Genomic DNA, 21,037 nt, shown 5'->3' with positions numbered 1-21,037 from the left:
GTCCACTGCTTCCATTGGATTCTCCACTCCCACTGGGTTCACTGTTTCCATTGGATTCCCCACTCCCACTGGGTTCACTGTTTCCATTGGATTCCACACTCCCACTGGGTCCACTGCTTCCATTGGATTCTCCACTCCCACTGGGTCCACTGCTTCCATTGGATTCTCCACTCCCACTGGGCCCACTGCTTCCATTGGATTCTCCACTCCCACTGGGTTCACTGTTTCCATTGGATTCTCCACTCCCACTGGGTCCACTGCTCCCATTGGATTCCCCACTCCCACTGGGTCCACTGCTTACATTGGATTCTCCACTCCCACTGGGTTCACTGTTTCCATTGGATTCTCCACTCCCACTGGGTTCACTGTTTCCATTGGATTCCCCACTCCCACTGGGTCCACTGTTTCCATTGGATTCTCCACTCCCACTGGGTTCACTGTTTCCATTTGATTCCCCACTCCCACTGGGTTCACTGTTTCCATTGGATTCTCCACTCCCACTGGGTCCACTGTTTCCATTGGATTCTCCACTCCCACTGGGTCCACTGCTTCCATTGGATTCCCCACTCCCACTGGGTCCACTGTTTCCATTGGATTCCCCATTCCCACTGGGTCCACTGTTTCCATTGGATTCTCCACTCCCACTGGGTCCACTGTTTCCATTGGATTCTCCACTCGCACTGGGTTCACTGTTTCCATTGGATTCTCCACTCCCACTGGGTTCACTGTTTCCATTGGATTCTCCACTCCCACTGGGTCCACTGCTTCCATTGGATTCCCCACTCCCACTGGGTCCACTGCTCCCATTGGATTCCCCACTCCACTGGGTCCACTGCTTCCATTGGATTCTCCACTCCCACTGGGTTCACTGTTTCCATTGGATTCCCCACTCCCACTGGGTTCACTGTTTCCATTGAATTCCCCACTCCCACTGGGTTCACTGCTTCCATTGGATTCCCCATTCCCACTTGGCCCACTGCTTCCATTGGATTCTCCACTCCCACTGGGTCCACTGCTTCCGTTGGATTCTCATCCCCCACTGGGTCCACTGCTTCGATTGGATTCCCCACTCCCACCGGGTTCACTGTTTCCGTTGGATTCCCCACTCCCACTGGGTCCACTGTTTCCATTGGATTCTCCACTCCCACTGGGTTCACTGTTTCCATTGGATTCTCCTCTCCCACTGGGTTCACTGTTTCCATTGGATTCTCCACTCCCACTGGGTCCACTGCTTCCGTTGGATTCTCATCCCCCACTGGGTCCACTGCTTCCATTGGATTCCCCACTCCCACTGGATTCACTGTTTCCATTGGATTCCCCACTCCCACTGGGTCCACTGTTTCCATTGGATTCTCCACTCCCACTGGGTTCACTGTTTCCATTTGATTCCCCACTCCCACTGGGTTCACTGTTTCCATTGGATTCTCCACTCCCACTGGGTCCACTGTTTCCATTGGATTCTCCACTCCCACTGGGTCCACTGTTTCCATTGGATTCTCCACTCACACTGCGATCACTGTTTCCATTGGATTCCCCACTCCCACTGGGTTCACTGTTTCCATTGGATTCTCCACTCCCACTGGGTCCACTGTTTCCATTGGATTCCCCACTCCCACTGGGTTCACTGTTTCCATTGGATTCCCCATTCCCACTTGGCCCACTGCTTCCATTGGATTCTCCACTCCCACTGGGTTCACTGTTTCCATTGGATTCTCCACTCCCACTGGGCCCACTGCTTCCATTGGATTCTCCACTCCCACTGGGTACACTGCTTCCGTTGGATTCTCATCCCCCACTGGGTCCACTGCTTCCATTGGATTCCCCACTCCCACTGGGTTAACTGTTTCCATTGGATTCCCCACTCCCACTGGGTCCACTGTTTCCATTGGATTCTCCACTCCCACTGGGATCACTGTCTCCATTGGATTCTCCACTCCCACTGGGCCCACTGCTTCCATTGGATTCTCCACTCCCACTGGGCCCACTGCTTCCATTGGATTCTCCACTCCCACTGGGCCCACTGCTTCCATTGGATTCTCCACTCCCACTGGGCCCACTGCTTCCATTGGATTCTCCACTCCCACTGGGTTCACTGCTTCCATTGGATTCTCCACCCCCACTGGGCCCACTGCTTCCATTGGATTCTCCACTCCCACTGGGTTCACTGTTACCATTTGATTCTCCACTCCCACTGGGCCCACTGCTTCCATTGGATTCTCCACTCCCACTGGGCCCACTGCTTCCATTGGATTCTCCACCCCCACTGGGTTCACTGCTTCCATTGGATTCCCCACTCCCACTGGGTCCACTGTTTCCATTGGATTCTCCACTCCCACTGGGTCCACTGTTTCCATTGGATTCTCCACTCCCACTGGGCCCACTGCTTCCATTGGATTCTCCACTCCCACTGGGTTCACTGTTTCCATTGGATTCTCCACTCCCACTGCGTTCACTGTTTCCATTGGATTCTCCACTCCCACTGGGTTCACTGTTTCCATTGGATTCTCCACTCCCACTGGGCCCACTGCTTCCATTGGATTCCCCACTCCCACTGGGTTCACTGTTTCCATTGGATTCCCCACTCCCACTGGGTTCACTGCTTCCATTGGATTCCCCACCCCCACTGGGTTCACTGTTTCCATTGGATTCCCCACTCCCACTGGGTTCACTGCTTCCATTGGATTCTCCACTCCCACTGGGTTCACTGCTCCCATTGGATTCCCCACCCCCAGTGGGTTCACTGTTTCCATTGGATTCTCCACTCCCACTGGGCCCACTGCTTCCATTGGATTCTCCACTCCCACTGGGCCCACTGCTTCCATTGGATTCTCCACTCCCACTGGGCCCACTGCTTCCATTGGATTCTCCACTCCCACTGGGCCCACTGCTTCCATTGGATTCTCCACTCCCACTGGGTTCACTGTTTCCATTGGATACTCCACCCCCACTGGGCCCACTGCTTCCATTGGATTCTCCACTCCCACTGGGTCCACTGCTTCCATTGGATTCTCCACCCCCACTGGGCCCACTGCTTCCATTGGATTCTCCACTCCCACTGGGTCCACTGTTTCCATTGGATTCTCCACTCCCACTGGGTCCACTGCTTCCATTGGATTCTCCACTCCCACTGGGTTCACTGTTACCATTTGATTCTCCACTCCCACTGGGCCCACTGCTTCCATTGGATTCTCCACTCCCACTGGGCCCACTGCTTCCATTGGATTCTCCACCCCCACTGGGTTCACTGCTTCCATTGGATTCCCCACTCCCACTGGGTCCACTGTTTCCATTGGATTCTCCACTCCCACTGGGTCCACTGTTTCCATTGGATTCTCCACTCCCACTGGGCCCACTGCTTCCATTGGATTCTCCACTCCCACTGGGCCCACTGCTTCCATTGGATTCTCCACTCCCACTGGGTTCACTGTTTCCATTGGATTCTCCACTCCCACTGCGTTCACTGTTTCCATTGGATTCTCCACTCCCACTGGGTTCACTGTTTCCATTGGATTCTCCACTCCCACTGGGCCCACTGCTTCCATTGGATTCCCCACTCCCACTGGGTTCACTGCTTCCATTGGATTCCCCACCCCCACTGGGTTCACTGTTTCCATTGGATTCCCCACTCCCACTGGGTTCACTGTTTCCATTGGATTCTCCAGTCCCACTGGGTCCACTGCTTCCATTGGATTCCCCACTCCCACTTGGTCCACTGCTTCCATTGGATTCTCCACTCCCACTGGGTTCACTGTTTCCATTGGATTCCCCACTCCCACAGGGTTCACTGCTTCCATTGGATTCCCCACTCCCACTGGGTTAACTGTTTCCATTGGATTCCCCACTCCCACTGGGTCCACTGTTTCCATTGGATTCTCCACTCCCACTGGGATCACTGTCTCCATTTGATTCCCCACTCCCACTGGGTTCACTGCTTCCATTGGATTCTCCACTCCCACTGGGTTCACTGCTACCAATGGATTCCCCACCCCCAGTGGGTTCACTGTTTCCATTGGATTCTCCACTCCCACTGGGCCCACTGCTTCCATTGGATTCTCCATTCCCACTGGGCCCACTGCTTCCATTGGATTCTCCACTCCCACTGGGCCCACTGCTTCCATTGGATTCTCCACTCCCACTGGGTCCACTGTTTCCATTGGATTCTCCACTCCCACTGGGTCCACTGCTTCCATTGGATTCTCCACTCCCACTGGGTTCACTGTTACCATTTGATTCTCCACTCCCACTGGGCCCACTGCTTCCATTGGATTCTCTACTCCCACTGGGCCCACTGCTTCCATTGGATTCTCCACCCCCACTGGGTTCACTGCTTCCATTGGATTCCCCACTCCCACTGGGTCCACTGTTTCCATTGGATTCTCCACTCCCACTGGGCCCACTGCTTCCATTGGATTCTCCACTCCCACTGGGCCCACTGCTTCCATTGGATTCTCCACTCCCACTGGGTTCACTGTTTCCATTGGATTCTCCACTCCCACTGCGTTCACTGTTTCCACTGGATTCTCCACTCCCACTGGGTTCACTGTTTCCATTGGATTCTCCACTCCCACTGGGCCCACTGCTTCCATTGGATTCCCCACTCCCACTGGGTTCACTGTTTCCATTGGATTCCCCACTCCCACTGGGTTCACTGCTTCCATTGGATTCCCCACCCCCACTGGGTTCTCTGTTTCCATTGGATTCCCCACTCCCACTGGGTTCACTGTTTCCATTGGATTCTCCAGTCCCACTGGGTCCACTGCTTCCATTGGATTCCCCACTCCCACTTGGTCCACTGCTTCCATTGGATTCTCCACTCCCACTGGGTTCACTGTTTCCATTGGATTCCCCACTCCCACTGGGTTCACTGCTTCCATTGGATTCCCCATTCCCACTTGGCCCACTGCTTCCATTGGATTCTCCACTCCCACTGGGTCCACTGCTTCCGTTGGATTCTCATCCCCCACTGGGTCCACTGCTTCCATTGGATTCCCCACTCCCACTGGGTTCACTGTTTCCATTGGATTCCCCACTCCCACTGGGCCCATTGCTTCCATTGGATTCTCCACTCCCACTGGGTTCACTGTTTCCATTGGATTCTCCACTCCCTCTGGGTTCACTGTTTCCATTGGATTCTCCACTCTCACTGGGTCAACTGTTTCCATTGGATTCTCCACCCACTGGGTCCACTGCTTCCATTGGATTCTCCACTCCCACTGGGCCCACTGCTTCCATTGGATTCTCCACTCCCACTGGGTCCACTGCTTCCATTGGATTCTCCACCCCCACTGGGCCCACTGCTTCCATTGGATTCTCCACTCCCACTGGGTCCACTGTTTCCATTGGATTCTCCACTCCCACTGGGTCCACTGTTTCCATTGGATTCCCCACTCCCACTGGGTTCACTGCTTCCATTGGATTCCCCACCCCCACTGGGTTCTCTGTTTCCATTGGATTCCCCACTCCCACTGGGTCCACTGTTTCCATTGGATTCTCCACTCCCACTGGGATCACTGTCTCCATTTGATTCCCCACTCCCACTGGGTTCACTGCTTCCATTGGATTCTCCACTCCCACTGGGTTCACTGTTTCCATTGGATTCTCCACTCCTACTGGGTTCACTGCTTCCATTGGATTCCCCATTCCCACTTGGCCCACTGCTTCCATTGGATTCTCCACTCCCACTGGGTTCACTGTTTCCATTGGATTCTCCACTCCCACTGGGCCCACTGCTTCCATTGGATTCTCCACTCCCACTGGGTACACTGCTTCCGTTGGATTCTCATCCCCCACTGGGTCCACTGCTTCCATTGGATTCCCCACTCCCACTGGGTTAACTGTTTCCATTGGATTCCCCACTCCCACTGGGTCCACTGTTTCCATTGGATTCTCCACTCCCACTGGGATCACTGTCTCAATTTGATTCCCCACTCCCACTGGGTTCACTGCTTCCATTGGATTCTCCACTCCCACTGGGTTCACTGCTCCCATTGGATTCCCCACCCCCAGTGGGTTCACTGTTTCCATTGGATTCTCCACTCCCACTGGGCCCACTGTTTCCATTGGATTCCCCACTCCCACCGGGTTCACTGCTTCCATTGGATTCCCCATTCCCACTTGGCCCACTGCTTCCATTGGATACTCCACTCCCACTGGGTTCACTGTTTCCATTGGATTCTCCACTCCCACTGGGCCCACTGCTTCCATTGGATTCTCCACTCCCACTGGGTACACTGCTTCCGTTGGATTCTCCACTCCCACTGGGTACACTGCTTCCGTTGGATTCTCATCCCCCACTGGGTCCACTGCTTCCATTGGATTCCCCACTCCCACCGGGTTCACTGCTTCCATTGGATTCCCCATTCCCACTTGGCCCACTGCTTCCATTGGATACTCCACTCCCACTGGGTTCACTGTTTCCATTGGATTCTCCACTCCCACTGGGCCCACTGCTTCCATTGGATTCTCCACTCCCACTGGGTACACTGCTTCCGTTGGATTCTCCACTCCCACTGGGTCCACTGCTTCCATTGGATTCCCCACTCCCACTGGGTTAACTGTTTCCATTGGATTCCCCACTCCCACTGGGTCCACTGTTTCCATTGGATTCTCCACTCCCACTAGGATCACTGTCTCCATTTGATTCCCCACTCCCACTGGGTTCACTGCTTCCATTGGATTCTCCACTCCCACTGGGTTCACTGCTCCCATTGGATTCCCCACCCCCAGTGGGTTCACTGTTTCCATTGGATTCTCCACTCCCACTGGGCCCACTGCTTCCATTGGATTCTCCTCTCCCACTGGGCCCACTGCTTCCATTGGATTCTCCACTCCCACTGGGCCCACTGCTTCCATTGGATTCTCCACTCCCACTGGGCCCACTGCTTCCATTGGATTCTCCACTCCCACTGGGTTCACTGTTTCCATTGGATTCTCCACCCCCACTGGGCCCACTGCTTCCATTGGATTCTCCACTCCCACTGGGTCCACTGCTTCCATTGGATTCTCCACCCCCACTGGGCCCACTGCTTCCATTGGATTCTCCACTCCCACTGGGTCCACTGTTTCCATTGGATTCTCCACTCCCACTGGGTCCACTGCTTCCATTGGATTCTCCACTCCCACTGGGTTCACTGTTACCATTTGATTCTCCACTCCCACTGGGCCCACTGCTTCCATTGGATTCTCCACTCCCACTGGGCCCACTGCTTCCATTGGATTCTCCACCCCCACTGGGTTCACTGCTTCCGTTGGATTCCCCACTCCCACTGGGTCCACTGTTTCCATTGGATTCTCCACTCCCACTGGGTCCACTGTTTCCATTGGATTCTCCACTCCCACTGGGCCCACTGCTTCCATTGGATTCTCCACTCCCACTGGGCCCACTGCTTCCATTGGATTCTCCACTCCCACTGGGTTCACTGTTTCCATTGGATTCTCCACTCCCACTGCGTTCACTGTTTCCATTGGATTCTCCACTCCCACTGGGTTCACTGTTTCCATTGGATTCTCCACTCCCACTGGGCCCACTGCTTCCATTGGATTCCCCACTCCCACTGGGTTCACTGTTTCCATTGGATTCCCCACTCCCACTGGGTTCACTGCTTCCATTGGATTCTCCACTCCCACGGGGTTCACTGTTTCCATTGGATTCCCCACTCCCACTGGGTTCACTGTTTCCATTGGATTCTCCACTCCCACTGGGTTCACTGTTTCTATTGGATTCCCCACTCCCACTGGGTTCACTGTTTCCATTGGATTCCACACTCCCACTGGGTCCACTGCTTCCATTGGATTCTCCACTCCCACTGGGTCCACTGCTTCCATTGGATTCTCCACTCCCACTGGGCCCACTGCTTCCATTGGATTCTCCACTCCCACTGGGTTCACTGTTTCCATTGGATTCTCCACTCCCACTGGGTCCACTGCTCCCATTGGATTCCCCACTCCCACTGGGTCCACTGCTTACATTGGATTCTCCACTCCCACTGGGTTCACTGTTTCCATTGGATTCTCCACTCCCACTGGGTTCACTGTTTCCATTGGATTCCCCACTCCCACTGGGTCCACTGCTTCCATTGGATTCTCCACTCCCACTGGGTTCACTGTTTCCATTTGATTCCCCACTCCCACTGGGTTCACTGTTTCCATTGGATTCTCCACTCCCACTGGGTCCACTGTTTCCATTGGATTCTCCATTCCCACTGGGTCCACTGCTTCCATTGGATTCCCCACTCCCACTGGGTCCACTGTTTCCATTGGATTCCCCATTCCCACTGGGTCCACTGTTTCCATTGGATTCTCCACTCCCACTGGGTCCACTGTTTCCATTGGATTCTCCACTCGCACTGGGTTCACTGTTTCCATTGGATTCTCCACTCCCACTGGGTTCACTGTTTCCATTGGATTCTCCACTCCCACTGGGTCCACTGCTTCCATTGGATTCCCCATTCCCACTGGGTCCACTGTTTCCATTGGATTCTCCACTCCCACTGGGTCCACTGTTTCCATTGGATTCTCCACTCGCACTGGGTTCACTGTTTCCATTGGATTCTCCACTCCCACTGGGTTCACTGTTTCCATTGGATTCTCCACTCCCACTGGGTCCACTGCTTCCATTGGATTCCCCACTCCCACTGGGTCCACTGCTCCCATTGGATTCCCCACTCCACTGGGTCCACTGCTTCCATTGGATTCTCCACTCCCACTGGGTTCACTGTTTCCATTGGATTCCCCACTCCCACTGGGTTCACTGCTCCCATTGGATTCCCCACCCCCAGTGGGTTCACTGTTTCCATTGGATTCTCCACTCCCACTGGGCCCACTGTTTCCATTGGATTCTCCACTCCCACTGGGTCCACTGCTTCCGTTGGATTCTCATCCCCCACTGGGTCCACTGCTTCCATTGGATTCCCCACTCCCACTGGATTCACTGTTTCCATTGGATTCCCCACTCCCACTGGGTCCACTGTTTCCATTGGATTCTCCACTCCCACGGGGTTCACTGTTTCCATTTGATTCCCCACTCCCACTGGGTTCACTGTTTCCATTGGATTCTCCACTCCCACTGGGTCCACTGTTTCCATTGGATTCTCCACTCCCACTGGGTCCACTGCTTCCATTGGATTCCCCACTCCCACTGGGTCCACTGTTTCCATTGGATTCCCCATTCCCACTGGGTCCACTGTTTCCATTGGATCCTCCACTCCCACTGGGTCCACTGTTTCCATTGGATTCTCCACTCCCACTGGGTCCACTGCTTCCATTGGATTCTCCACTCCCACTGGGTTCACTGTTTCCATTGGATTCTCCACTCCCACTGGGTCCACTGCTTCCATTGGATTCCCCACTCCCTCTGGGTTCACTGTTTCCATTGGATTCTGCACTCTCACTGGGTCAACTGTTTCCATTGGATTCTCCACCCACTGGGTCCACTGCTTCCATTGGATTCTCCACTCCCACTGGGCCCACTGCTTCCATTGGATTCTCCACTCCCACTGGGTTCACTGTTTCCATTGGATTCCCCACTCCCACTGGGTTCACTGTTTCCACTGGATTCTCCACTCCCACTGGGTCCACTGTTTCCATTGGATTCTCCACTCCCACTGGGTCCACTGCTTCCATTGGATTCTCCACTCCCACTGGGCCCACTGCTTCCATTGGATTCTCCACTCCCACTGGGTTCACTGTTTCCATTGGATTCTCCACTCCCACTGCGTTCACTGTTTCCATTGGATTCTCCACTCCCACTGGGCCCACTGCTTCCATTGGATTCTCCACTCCCACTGGGTTCACTGTTTCCATTGGATTCCCCACTCCCACTGGGTTCACTGTTTCCACTGGATTCTCCACTCCCACTGGGTCCACTGTTTCCATTGGATTCTCCACTCCCACTGGGTCCACTGCTTCCATTGGATTCTCCACTCCCACTGGGCCCACTGCTTCCATTGGATTCTCCACTCCCACTGGGTTCACTGTTTCCATTGGATTCTCCACTCCCACTGCGTTCACTGTTTCCATTGGATTCTCCACTCCCACTGGGTTCACTGTTTCCATTGGATTCTCCACTCCCACTGGGCCCACTGCTTCCATTGGATTCCCCACTCCCACTGGGTTCACTGTTTCCATTGGATTCCCCACTCCCACTGGGTTCACTGCTTCCATTGGATTCTCCACTCCCACGGGGTTCACTGTTTCCATTGGATTCCCCACTCCCACTGGGTTCACTGTTTCCATTGGATTCTCCACTCCCACTGGGTTCACTGTTTCTATTGGATTCCCCACTCCCACTGGGTTCACTGTTTCCATTGGATTCCACACTCCCACTGGGTCCACTGCTTCCATTGGATTCTCCACTCCCACTGGGTCCACTGCTTCCATTGGATTCTCCACTCCCACTGGGCCCACTGCTTCCATTGGATTCTCCACTCCCACTGGGTTCACTGTTTCCATTGGATTCTCCACTCCCACTGGGTCCACTGCTCCCATTGGATTCCCCACTCCCACTGGGTCCACTGCTTACATTGGATTCTCCACTCCCACTGGGTTCACTGTTTCCATTGGATTCTCCACTCCCACTGGGTTCACTGTTTCCATTGGATTCCCCACTCCCACTGGGTCCACTGTTTCCATTGGATTCTCCACTCCCACTGGGTTCACTGTTTCCATTTGATTCCCCACTCCCACTGGGTTCACTGTTTCCATTGGATTCTCCACTCCCACTGGGTCCACTGTTTCCATTGGATTCTCCATTCCCACTGGGTCCACTGCTTCCATTGGATTCCCCACTCCCACTGGGTCCACTGTTTCCATTGGATTCCCCATTCCCACTGGGTCCACTGTTTCCATTGGATTCTCCACTCCCACTGGGTCCACTGTTTCCATTGGATTCTCCACTCGCACTGGGTTCACTGTTTCCATTGGATTCTCCACTCCCACTGGGTTCACTGTTTCCATTGGATTCTCCACTCCCACTGGGTCCACTGCTTCCATTGGATTCCCCACTCCCACTGGGTCCACTGCTCCCATTGGATTCCCCACTCCACTGGGTCCACTGCTTCCATTGGATTCTCCACTCCCACTGGGTTCACTGTTTCCATTGGATTCCCCACTCCCACTGGGTTCACTGCTTCCATTGGATTCCCCATTCCCACTTGGCCCACTGCTTCCATTGGATTCTCCACTCCCACTGGGTTCACTGTTTCCATTGGATTCCCCACTCCCACTGGGTTCACTGTTTCCATTGGATTCTCCACTCCCACTGGGTCCACTGCTTCCGTTGGATTCTCATCCCCCACTGGGTCCACTGCTTCCATTGGATTCCCCACTCCCACTGGATTCACTGTTTCCATTGGATTCCCCACTCCCACTGGGTCCACTGTTTCCATTGGATTCTCCACTCCCACGGGGTTCACTGTTTCCATTTGATTCCCCACTCCCACTGGGTTCACTGTTTCCATTGGATTCTCCACTCCCACTGGGTCCACTGTTTCCATTGGATTCTCCACTCCCACTGGGTCCACTGCTTCCATTGGATTCCCCACTCCCACTGGGTCCACTGTTTCCATTGGATTCCCCATTCCCACTGGGTCCACTGTTTCCATTGGATCCTCCACTCCCACTGGGTCCACTGTTTCCATTGGATTCTCCACTCCCACTGGGTCCACTGCTTCCATTGGATTCTCCACTCCCACTGGGTTCACTGTTTCCATTGGATTCTCCACTCCCACTGGGTCCACTGCTTCCATTGGATTCCCCACTCCCTCTGGGTTCACTGTTTCCATTGGATTCTGCACTCTCACTGGGTCAACTGTTTCCATTGGATTCTCCACCCACTGGGTCCACTGCTTCCATTGGATTCTCCACTCCCACTGGGCCCACTGCTTCCATTGGATTCTCCACTCCCACTGGGTTCACTGTTTCCATTGGATTCCCCACTCCCACTGGGTTCACTGTTTCCACTGGATTCTCCACTCCCACTGGGTCCACTGTTTCCATTGGATTCTCCACTCCCACTGGGTTCACTGCTTCCATTGGATTCTCCACTCCCACTGGGTCCACTGTTTCCATTGGATTCTCCACTCCCACTGCGATCACTGTTTCCATTGGATTCCCCACTCCCACTGGGTTCACTGTTTCCATTGGATTCTCCACTCCCACTGGGTCCACTGTTTCCATTGGATTCCCCACTCCCACTGGGTTCACTGCTTCCATTGGATTCTCCACTCCCACTGTGTTCACTGTTTCCATTGGATTCTCCACTCCCACTGGGTCCACTGCTTCCATTGGATTCCCCACTCCCTCTGGGTTCACTGTTTCCATTGGATTCTCCACTCTCACTGGGTCAACTGTTTCCATTGGATTCTCCACTCCCACTGGGTCCACTGCTTCCATTGGATTCTCCACTCCCACTGGGCCCACTGCTTCCATTGCATTCTCCACTCCCACTGGGCCCACTGCTTCCATTGGATTCTCCGCTCCCACTGGGTCCACTGTTTCCATTGGATTCCCCACTCCCACTGGGTTCACTGTTTTCATTGGATTCTCCACTCCCACTGGGTTCACTGCTCCCATTGGATTCTCCACTCCCACTGGGTCCACTGTTTCCATTGGATTCTCCACTCCCACTGGGTCCACTGTTTCCATTGGATTCTCCACTCCCACTGGGTCCACTGCTTCCATTGGGTTCCCCACTCCCACTGGGTCCACTGTTTCCATTGGATTCCCCACTCCCACTGGGTTCACTGTTTCCATTGGATTCCACACTCCCACTGGGTTCACTGTTTCCATTGGATTCCCCACTCCCACTGGGTTCACTGTTTCCATTGGATTCTCCAGTCCCACTGGGTCCACTGCTTCCATTGGATTCCCCACTCCCACTTGGTCCACTGCTTCCATTGGATTCTCCACTCCCACTGGATTCACTGTTTCCATTGGATTCCCCACTCCCACTGGGTTCACTGCTTCCATTGGATTCCCCATTCCCACTTGGCCCACTGCTTCCATTGGATTCTCCACTCCCACTGGGTCCACTGCTTCCGTTGGATTCTCATCCCCCACTGGGTCCACTGCTTCCATTGGATTCCCCACTCCCACTGGGTTCACTGTTTCCATTGGATTCCCCACTCCCACTGGGCCCATTGCTTCCATTGGATTCTCCACTCCCACTGGGTTCACTGTTTCCATTGGATTCTCCACTCCCACTGGGTTCACTGTTTCCATTTGATTCCCCACTCCCACTGGGTCCACTGTTTCCATTGGATTCCCCACTCCCACTGGGTTCACTGTTTCCATTGGATTCTCCACCCCCACTGGGTTCACTGCTTCCATTGGATTCCCCACTCCCACTGTGTCCACTGTTTCCATTGGATTCTCCACTCCCACTGGGTCCACTGTTTCCATTGGATTCTCCACTCCCACTGGGTTCACTGTTTCCATTGGATTCTCCACTCCCACTGGGCCCACTGCTTCCATTGGATTCTCCACTCCCACTGGGCCCACTGCTTCCATTGGATTCTCCACTCCCACTGGGTTCACTGCTTCCATTGGATTCTCCACTCCCACTGCGTTCACTGTTTCCATTGGATTCTCCACTCCCACTGCGTTCACTGTTTCCATTGGATTCCCCACTCCCACTGGGTCCACTGTTTCCATTGGATTCCCCACTCCCACTGGGTTCACTGTTTCCATTGGATTCTCCACCCCCACTGGGTTCACTGCTTCCATTGGATTCCCCACTCCCACTGTGTCCACTGTTTCCATTGGATTCTCCACTCCCACTGGGTCCACTGTTTCCATTGGATTCTCCACTCCCACTGGGTTCACTGTTTCCATTGGATTCTCCACTCCCACTGGGCCCACTGCTTCCATTGGATTCTCCACTCCCACTGGGCCCACTGCTTCCATTGGATTCTCCACTCCCACTGGGCCCACTGCTTCCATTGGATTCTCCACTCCCACTGCGTTCACTGTTTCCATTGGATTCCCCACTCCCACTGGGTTCACTGTTTTCATTGGATTCTCCACTCCCACTGGGTTCACTGTTTCCATTTGATTCCCCACTCCCACTGGGTCCACTGTTTCCATTGGATTCCCCACTCCCACTGGGTTCACTGTTTCCATTGGATTCTCCACCCCCACTGGGTTCACTGCTTCCATTGGATTCCCCACTCCCACTGTGTCCACTGTTTCCATTGGATTCTCCACTCCCACTGGGTCCACTGTTTCCATTGGATTCTCCACTCCCACTGGGTTCACTGTTTCCATTGGATTCTCCACTCCCACTGGGCCCACTGCTTCCATTGGATTCTCCACTCCCACTGGGCCCACTGCTTCCATTGGATTCTCCACTCCCACTGGGCCCACTGCTTCCATTGGATTCTCCACTCCCACTGCGTTCACTGTTTCCATTGGATTCCCCACTCCCACTGGGTTCACTGTTTTCATTGGATTCTCCACTCCCAGTGGGTTCACTGCTCCCATTGGATTCTCCACCCCCACTGGGTTCACTGTTTTCATTGGATTCTCCACTCCCACTGGGTTCACTGCTCCCATTGGATTCTCCACTCCCACTGGGCCCACTGCTTCCATTGGATTCTCCACTCCCACTGGGTCCACTGTTTCCATTGGATTCCCCACTCCCACTGGGTCCACTGTTTCCATTGGATTCCCCACTTCCACTGGGTCCACTGTTTCCATTGGATTCCCCACTCCCACTGGGTCCACTGTTTCCATTGGATTCTCCACTCCCACTAGGTTCACTGTTTCCATTGGATTCTCCACTCCCACTGGGTTCACTGTTTCCATTGGATTCTCCACTGCCACTGGGTTCACTGTTTCCATTGGATTCCCCACTCCCACTGGGTCCACTGTTTCCATTGGATTCCCCACTCCCACTGGGTTCACTGTTTCCATTGGATTCTCCACCCCCTCTGGGCCCACTGCTTCCATTGGATTCTCCACTCCCACTGGGTCCACTGCTTCCATTGGATTCTCCACCCCCACTGGGTCCACTGCTTCCATTGGATTCCCCACTCCCACTGGGTTCACTGTTTCCATTGGATTCTCCACCCCCACTGGGTTCACTGCTTCCATTGGATTCCCCACTCCCACTTGGCAATTAGTTTGCAGATGTTTCATTGCCAGTCAGTGCGCAGTTGTTGGTGTTTCTCTGTGGGTGTGCTCATGTTTATATAGGCCCCTGGTCACTTGTCTCGGTCCTGATTGACTACCCCTTCAGTTGACATTTGATTTCTATTTGCTTGCATTTCTTCGCCTCTTAGGGATTTGTAGATGGCATTTATTTCGATATTTTTATTTATGGAGTTATCAGAAGAGAACCACATGTTTAAAAGTTCTTGTGCCTGCTTCGTGTTAGGCTGCACCAGAACCTCTGTGGTGTCCCAGTTAAAGTGGTGTCTTACTCGGACTTCATGCACTGATAGTCATGTCTCTGTGCTGCCAGTGTGTGTTCTCGTAAATGAGTTGAGAGTTTATGTCCTATCTGGTCGGCGTGGTTCTTGTTGCAGTCTCCACAGGTGATCCTGCACACCACATTGCTTTTGTCGGTTGTCTTTACTGGTACCTTGGCTCTTGAGACAAGCCTCCTTAAAGTCACCATTGGTACTGTATCTGGGAACACAAACTGGCAATGCAGAGACATGATCCAGTGTCGCTGACAACCTATTGAAACTGACGCCATCTATGAATCCCTAACAGCCAAAGAAACGCAAGTCAATATTATTCAAAGGTCATCGGAAGGGGTTGCCAGTCAAGGCCGAGGCAAGTGAACAGGGGCCTATGTGAACGAGAGCACTCCCACAGGAAAAACACCAGCAACTGTGCAGTGTGTGGCAGCCCGACTGGTGATGAAACATCTGCCAGCTGATTGCCAAGCTCAGCGAACAGCACATCAAGTTCCAGTCATTGGACAATGCTCACCTGTTTCTTTTTCTCTGTCCTGTTCCTTGCACTGAGACATAATAATGTGGATTATGTATTTGTGTTTCAGAGTTATACAGTAGGCCTTTTATTTTAGATGAGATTAGATTAATTTATTGTGATATACACCAGGGTGCAATAAGATGCGTGAAACTCACAGAGTAACCCCATACATGGTAGTAATATATACAATAAATACAACAATGAGGGCAAAACAGTGCAAAGATTGTAGTGGACTATTGCATCATGTTACCCAACTATAGTATTTTTGTGTTATCTGTCTCTTACTATGTAGGGGATCCTTTATAATCTGTCATCTCATTGCCACTAGCTCTCTCATTTGATCAAGCCATTGAAATTACATGAAGTTATTCCATTATTTCAAGGCATCCCATTTAATTTCACTATCTCATCACAACCATTCAACTTGTTGCTAACTTTCTAGTTAGCCTGACCATCTCCTTAGATCTAGCCATCTCAGCTGCAGGAGGTTCTCAGGTGAGTAGCTAGGACTAACCATCTCAAATAGTGTGCTTCCATTAGCTAAGGATCTTTGATGCCAATTACACGGTGTTCAATTGCACTTCCAACTTCACAAGTAACAAAGTGACCATGCCTGTATGCAGCAAGATGTAGATATCATTCAGACGTGTTCAAGTTGTAACGATGACTGTTCTGACAAGAGAAAGCTAATAAGGTTATTTTGATCTCCCCATCATTTGGAATCAACGTCCTGGAGAAACTGACTGTCAGAGTAAGTGCTCTGTACTTCCACTGAGCAATTATCTGGACTGACAGATGAATGATCTTGAACTGAATCTTTGGCTGTCCATTTTCCTCCACAGGAAACCCTGGAGCTCACCAAATGGATTCCAGTGGTTTGAGAAGGTGGCTTCTCACCACCTTAACGGTTGGGGAATAAATCCCGACCTTATTTGTGACTTCTGTATTCTGTGACGTAGGGACTGTTTGCTCAGCAGCAGTTCTGGAGATAATTGTTAGTTAGCTGCAGTGAGTTCAAAGCTGGAGCAGATGTAATGCAACAGAGAGCTCTCTACACCAGCTGTTGATGGACCTTGTAGGGTGTTTGAATAAGCTCCTGTCCAGCTGAAGCACCTTGAGCCAAATTATGGACTGTTCAGTTCCCTCCATGGATACTGCCTGTTCCACTGGCTTCTTACAACTTTTTGTGTGTTGCTCCAGATTCCAGCATCTAGTCTCTTGTGTTCTCTCTGAAATTATGGACTGGTTGGTTTTTTGCTCTTTTCCCCATTTGTTTGATGTTACTAGTCATGGAGTTAGAGTTAATCAGGACAAAAACAGGCTGTTTGGTACACTAGCCCTACTCCAAACATCAAGCCGCCACTTACAATGGAGGCATCAGATAATGAAATATGGAGCAAAATAAAACAAACTGCTGGAGCAATTCAACAGGTCAGGCAGCATCTGCAGAGGGAAGTGGGCAGTGGATGTTTAAGCTCAAAACCCTCCATCTGGATTCAACCCAAACCATTGACTGTCCATATTCCTCCACAAATCTTCCCTTACCAAAGAACAACCCATTTTTTTCCAACTACTTGCACTAATCCTTTATTTTTCCTACAAAATCCCACCCCTCCAGTCTCTGCTTTCCACCCACTCACCCACGCACTAGGGGCTAATTTACAGTGACCCGATGACCTTCCAATCTGCACGTCTCTGGGTTGTAGGAACTTAATTAGAAACAGATAGAAGTGAAGGTGAAGAATTGGCCTGGCTGGGAGAAGTTGAGTGGCAGGAAGCAGAGCAAGAAGTGATTAAAAGTTAAAAGCAAGGCTCTGTGTTATTCATCACATTTCAAAATTACTCATATAGAAATCTGCATGTTTATATTTGCCAATGATGCAAAAAGTAGTGTAAATGGCATTATTGGCAAGCTTGGAAATATTATAAAGCAAAACTACTGGTTTAATTGAAAGGGAAAATCTCTATAAAGCTGATCTGAGCACAGACAAATATGAAGTTACCCACTTTGAACTGAAAAAGGGAAGTATGCGTTACAAAAAGTGAAAGACAGAGGTATTAGAAGGTCAGGGAAGGTGTGTGAGAGTATTGGTGGGCTTTAGGATGTGGGGAGAATAAATGGGTGGTGGATGCCTGGTGTGGCCAAGTGCCCATTGTGTGATGTAATGACTATGAGTGGAATTGGGAAGTGGATATGGATTCGATAAAACTCTGAAGTCTTTCAGGTTTGCTGTGGGTAGGTCCTGATGCAACAGCAGAGGTTTCACGTCTGGATTGCGGCACCTGATTTACAGATGCAATGGCTCGAGAGCATTTGCAATTTTATATCACTTACATTTCCTCTCCCTTTCTGTTTCTTGATCTTGATTTTTGGTTCAGAGAAGAGACTTCTCTTCAAAGAAGATATTCAAACAGAAGCCTGTAAATATCCCATTAGAATTTAGTAAATACTCAGGCAAAAAAAAAGGTGGTTTTGCCTTTCAAGACCAGGCCTGTACATGTCAGCTTTGCTGATAACATGCCACATTAAGCAGCACTGGATTATACGTACCCGTACCTCCTGGTACTAGGCAGGATTTAGTTTGGAACCTGTGACTGACAGTTTTCTTCTTATGCCGTGTTTGAAAATTTCAACTAGTTGCTAGGTGATAAGAGATCCCTGACAGGAAAAAGGACTTCTGTAACTTTATCTGCTGTGAATCAATATTTAGAATTTGTAAAAGAAATTTGAATTGTTTCTTCAGACATCTCTCTGTGTTCTAAGTAGGATTGCTTAGACAACAGTAGCAGATGGCAGTACTAATGTTAATCAGTTTTATACTTGAGACTAACAGACTTTGGCTTGAAACATTAACTGCATTCCTCTTCCCCATCAACACTGCCTGACTTGCTGAGTGTTTCCAGTGTTTTCTGTTTCATACTTCTGCCTCACAAAATTCTTCTCTCAACATCCTGAGTCACTCAGCTGGGAATGTAGAAACATTCTCTGGGAATCGCCTTTCCTTCACTTCTCCCCTTCCTCTATTCCCACCCTCGAACCTCCTTTATTTACTAATCCAAGAGCTTTTTCCCTCTATTCAGGTTCCCAACGAGGTTACATTCATGGACCCTATGGAAACAGCTCACGTAATATATCCAGTATCATGAAGAATTATTAACATCTCTCTCACTATAATACATAACTGTAATTATGCAGAATTAGGACAGTCACCATTTTTAATTACATGAGTAACCCGTTTCCTCTGATAGGGGACTAGGATATTCAAGACTTCTAAATAGATTCGCTGGAATTTCCTGGAATATGTAATGCTCACTCTGTGCTGTGTGTAGATAAGATGAATATATATGGATGACTAATGCCTCAGTTACATTGACTTCAAATCTAAAGCAGGCCAGCCAAGACAAACAGATGAGTTTCTGTTCCTAGTCATTGGAAGACGTCAAGGAGTGCAGCCCATGGTAATGGCTGTAACTGCAATACAGGGACGAAATTGGAGCTTACATTTTCTGTTATTGAAAGACATTACAGGGGTGAATGACCCTCAGCTTTTCTCCCTGGCTGAAGAAAGAAAAGACTTGAATTTCATCTCAGGAGCTCTTGGTTGTCTTGAAGAGCTATGACCAGATGGAGGAAGACCGGGTCAATGTGGCTTATATCCACTAGAATTTAGAAGGATGAAAGGGGATTTTACTCTAACAGGACATGGCAGATGAGACACAGGAGGGATGTTCCTGATGGTGGAGGCGTACATGACCAGAGGTCATGATCTAAGGTTTAAGGGATATTCCATTTAGAACTGAGATGAGGTGCACCTTGGAGACAAAAGAGACTGTGGATGCTGAAATCTGGAGCGGCACAAACAGTGCTGCAGGAACTTGGTGGGTACGGCAGCATTTGCAGGAGGGAAACTTCATCTGGTCCCAAAACGTCAATTACCTATTTTCCTCCACAGATGCTGGCTGGCTGGCTGGCCACTTGAGCTTCTCCAGAGCTTTCAGTGTTGAGAATTTTATTCACCCAGCGATGGTAGGACCTGTGGAGTTCTCTGCCACAGAAAGCAGTTGAAACCAAATGATTAAGTGTATTGAAGAAGCTAAAATTAGAATCAGGTTTATTATCGCTGGTTTATATGAGGGCAAGAGCGATCAAGGAATACGAGCAGACAGTGGGAATAGTCTACTGAATCACTGATAATCATATTGAAGGGTGAACAGGTTTGAAGGGCCAAATGGCTTATTTCTTATTTCCATGTTTCTATAGTACAATTGACAACCAGTGGGAACAAAAGAAGCATGCAAACTTGTGGTTGATAGTTGCATGCATTTAGGTTTAGGTCGATGTTGAGCTGGAGCTAAAGTCATTCATTTTCCTGAGATCGGCTAGGTAAGACTAGAATAATTCTATCACCCAGTTACATCTCAGCTCAAGGTTGGTTAATTAGTTTTAACTGATCTCAAGTTGAAGCAGGTTCTTGATCTTGAGTTAACTGCCGTACTAAGAAATGAATTTTCCATTCAGTGTAACAAAGAAGATCATTGCAAGCAGGACAAATGTGACACCTGCTCCTTCACCCCGTTCAGGGGTCTAAGCAGTCTTTCCATGTGAGGCACCACTTCACCTGCAAGTCAGTCAGGGTCATCTACTTTATCCGGTGTGGCCTCCTCTACGTTAGTGAGACCTGATGGAGATCGGGGAGTTTCAACGAGCACCTTCGCTCTGTCTGCCTTAACAGACAGGGTTTCCTAGGGGCTACCCATTTTAAATCTACTTCCCATTCTCATTCCAACATGTTGATCCTTGGCCTCCTCTACCACAATGATGAGGCCATTCTCAGGTTGGAGGAGCAACAGCTTATATTCCATCAGGGCAGCCTCCAACCTGACGACATGAACATTGATTTCTATAACTTCCTGTAAAATCTGCCTCCTCCTCTTTTTCATTCTCCATTATGGCTGCACTCTTAGACCTTCTCTTCTCTTTACCTGCCCATCACCTCTCTCTAGTGCCCCTTCTCCTTCCCTTTCTCAAGTGGTCCGCTCTCCTCTCCTATCAGATATCTTCTTCAGCCCATTCCCTTTTCCATCTATCACCTCCCAG

The 21,037-nt window shown here is 50.8% G+C and overlaps 1 protein-coding gene across 6 annotated transcripts in view; it reads left to right on the top strand.

The window, feature by feature from the left end:
- The window catches only part of LOC132381197 (cilium assembly protein DZIP1L-like), a 162,034-nt gene that overhangs the window by 125,547 nt on the left and 15,450 nt on the right, over window positions 1–21,037 (top strand). The window lies entirely within an intron of this gene.

Source organism: Hypanus sabinus, chromosome 2 (genome assembly GCF_030144855.1).
Source record: "Hypanus sabinus isolate sHypSab1 chromosome 2, sHypSab1.hap1, whole genome shotgun sequence".
Lineage (NCBI taxonomy): Eukaryota > Metazoa > Chordata > Chondrichthyes > Myliobatiformes > Dasyatidae > Hypanus > Hypanus sabinus.
This window is presented reverse-complemented; position numbering and strand designations above follow the sequence as displayed.